This window comes from Belonocnema kinseyi, chromosome 1, assembly GCF_010883055.1.
Source record: "Belonocnema kinseyi isolate 2016_QV_RU_SX_M_011 chromosome 1, B_treatae_v1, whole genome shotgun sequence".
NCBI lineage: Eukaryota > Metazoa > Arthropoda > Insecta > Hymenoptera > Cynipidae > Belonocnema > Belonocnema kinseyi.
The window spans coordinates 175,992,559-175,996,405 of record NC_046657.1 but is presented as its reverse complement, the minus strand read 5'-3'; the positions used below and the strand labels follow the sequence as shown (position 1 = coordinate 175,996,405).

The following is a 3,847-nucleotide window of genomic DNA, read 5'->3' as shown; positions in this document are numbered from 1 at the left end:
ATATCTAGTCGAGAGTGGTGCTGACTGAAAACAGATGATTTGGAGCGATTCGCGCGCCATCTGTTGGTCATTCTAAGGACTTATTGAACTACCCTCGTAGCTTCAAGGTGAACCTGAACCTGGTTTACCTTGCAACGTCCTTTTAACAAACTTGCTTGTGAACTTCATATTCGTAAAGATTTCAAATTCCTTTTTTTCGGTTATGGTGTAATTCATTTGTGTCGTTACATTAAAGAATGAGTCCCGGTGGCTCAGACGATAGCGCGCCAGGCTTCTAAGCAGGAGGACTAGGGTTCGATCCCTGTGCCGGTACCAATGGAAATTTTTCTAAGTGCTTTTGTCGGGGCTTCGGTGGTTCGGAATCCACCTTAAACTGTAGGTCCCCTCGGAAAAAGCTGATGCCTTACCAAGGATAAACGGGCTCCGTACGGGGGACCAACCTTGGGGGTCGAAGCTGATTTTGAGAAGACTCGAAAATGAGTCTGCGATCTGCTTGCGCTTGGAGGCTCCGTGCGGGGGAACCGCACGGGATGGTCGCTGGACGCTTTCGAGTAATGAGCAAACATACACGTACACTTACATAACACACCAGGGCAGTACTTCGAATCTGTGCGTCTAACTGATGACCTCAGAGGGATCGCTCCCCCACCCTAGCCTGCCCAGGGGGGAGGCTTGCGGACTGCATAGCTGGCGAGGCTCACTTTGTTTACCAGTGACAAGGAAGGGCGTCCCTTGCTGTACAATGGGTAGACCTGGAACCTGAGAAGAATAATCTCAGAATGTTGGTAACAACGGAAATCCGCCAAAATCCAAAAACACTCGACGCAGATGGTCGGATTCGAAGTACTGCCTTGAGACAAAACACGGGTGTGGCACAATAGGCTTTGTAGCTTGAGCGCGAGGGGGGTGTTTCATGCCCCCCCCCCCGCTCACATTACAACCAACCAACCATACATTAAAGAAATACTCATTTCCAGTGTTTGGTTCGTTACTGTCTAAAAGTACTGCGTTAACATAACCTTGAGTGCCTGCAAATTTGTAACTCGGTACCGTTACTTTAAAAAAGTAACGCTTTACCGTTACCATTACTGCTACAGGCGAATGTTTATATTGATACGCCCCCGACTCAAAAGTGGACAGGCAGATAGAGTTAAGGGATAATTCACAAAATCATTCGATCATACGATCGATTGCGCCCGCCATTAGCTAATAAGTGAGGATAGCGTGAGACCAATGCACCTTATAAATTGATTGCGAGACCAATACCAGATCTGTTTAACTTCTTACTCAAGAGTGTACGAGCAGGGAGTGTCTCCTGGTTCATTCATCCACCTGTCATTGAAGACAGAATTTCAATTAAATAAGCGTCATTGAAAAAGGACGATACAACGGATTCTCCTACTCGAATTACAAACTTCCGTTCACTAAACTATCCAAATTTATCAGAATTCGGATAGTTAGACGTAAGTTTTTGGAATTAAAAAAAAAATTATTATATGCATGATTGTAACGACTTTGCACTCCACGTTTATGTGGAGACCTCGTTGTGCATGTTTGCATTTTAGTGTGGTGATTTTAAATTTATGGAAAAATAGTGAGCGCAACCAGAAAAGAATTCGTAACGACTTGTAAATTTATCGTACGATAAAGACCTTGTTGTGCGAAGTAAGTTTTGGTTTCTTTTTGTATAATATTGGAGGAGAGTCCTATTTATTTATTTTTAATACTTGTAGAATTACCTAAAAATATATTGAATTTATTACTAAAAGACGCAATCATCTCTCTCTCAGGTGAATCCACAATCCATGGTTTTTGTTGTCTTTATAGAATTTAAAATTTCAGCGTAAATGTCACTGTCAGTTCGGCGCATTTAATTTCGGGAGTTTAATAGAGAGCCATAAATCGTTTGAGTCTAGACAACGTACATGTGATCCATTGTATTCGTGTGAACTCATTTAAATTTGCAGTGAGATAAAATTGTAAACATTATGAAGAATGCGAAGAATGCTTAAATTATTATCATCGAAATAAAATCGATAATAACTTGCTCATTTCATAATTTAAATGCACCGGGTGTAAAATTAAAACAAAAGAAAAATAACTGACGAAATAAATTCGTTTTAAAATTAAATTATTTTTGTTGAAATTAAAAGTACACGTGATCCAATTAGTCATGAACCTGAGAATGCCGAGACTGAAACTTTTTAATTAGAAAATATTTCCGAAAATAAAAATTTACAAAATGATTCCGAGGTACAAGATAATTTCGGCGCGAAAAATATTTCGATCGCGCAAAACAATTCTAATCTAAGCGATTATGATTCTGAAATAGCAGAAATGGATCAAATAATGGCCACTCTTGAAAAATTACAAAAAGACGTAAGCAAATGATTAGTATTACTAAATACTTATTGCGAATGGCAAAAAGAGAAAGAATTAAGCGTCGTGAACTTGCGGCAGATACGGAAAAAAAATTGGGTCTTTCGTAACCTCCTTAGTAAAAAGAATAGATGATCGTTAAGAAATGCAAAAAGAAAATTCTGATCAACAAGATAGGATTTTATGAGAGCAAATAATTAATGTCAAACAAAATGTATGTACACTTAAAAAGAAAACGGAAGAAGAAGTTATTATGGAACAGGCAGAACTTATAGTTACAAACATTAACAATCGGAAGCGCTTTCAAAATATTAAAGATCATCAAGATTTATTAGAAAGGAGAATTAATAGGAATATGGGTGGTACGAACATTAAAATCCCATGGCTTAAAAATTATCTGGTACCGAAATTTGCAGGATCAGGAAAAGAGAGACCTATGGTGTTTCTTAGCGATTTTGATAAATATATTTGGGCGATTGACGTTAGAAGGGACGATTTTAATTTTGTAGAACATTCGTGCTTAGAAGGTATTGCTAGAGAATGGTGGAATCTTGTAGCTACCCCCGATGAAAATGAATTTACATTTAGAGAAAAATTAATTTCAAAATCCTCGAATGATAATATTCATTTTCAAATTATCACTGATCTTCAATACAGTTATTGTCAAGGAAGATTATCAAAATCGGCATATGCCATTAAAATGATAAATAACGCTAAAGATTTAATACCACCTACATCTGACAAGGAAGGTACCCGAGGTGTACCTCACCGATTGTCTTGAAATTGTGATATGTTGTAGAACATCAAAAAATATTCGACACGTATTTTTTTATACGTGCCCATAAGCCCAATTAAGGGGTGAAACCCACCCTTGAAGTTCACCCCTAAAAACACTTTTTTTTAAATTTCTCGAATACCATTCGTAATTTTTTACTGAAACAAAGTGGGTAACACTTGTTATTGAAAAGCACATATTTATGCATTATTTTGAGTCATCAGACTCACAACCCCCGTTTTTTATTAATGAAAAACTATATTTGATGGCCATTTTTTTCACTATATACATTCCAAAATCTGTTGAATCTTGACAAAATTAATTGTTTTATGCACAATAATCAAAAATAAAGTTGACCTGTTCCGGCATTTTCAAAAAAAAAATCCCTTGAGGGGGTGAGCTACCCCTAACATTTATACTGTTATATTTCGTTATTCCATTACTATATCATTGTGTAAAACTCTTGGATACTATTAAAATTGTTGAGTAAACTTGATGTAGTTTGAAATTTTCTGAGATCAGCCCTTACAAATGACTTCATCCCTAAAATTCAATCACAAGTATTATTTTTTCATTACTTAAAAATACCTACGGACTATTCAGTGGCGTAAAACGTGTAATAATATTAGTTCACATCCTTGGTATTGAATTAGAATTCTTTACCCCACTAATGTATCAACCTCTATTTTTTAA

General features: G+C 36.9%; 1 protein-coding gene across 5 annotated transcripts in view; it reads left to right on the top strand.

Annotated features, from left to right (window-relative positions):
* The window catches only part of LOC117176152 (mitochondrial inner membrane protease ATP23 homolog), a 260,005-nt gene that overhangs the window by 88,452 nt on the left and 167,706 nt on the right, over positions 1–3,847 (top strand). The window lies entirely within an intron of this gene.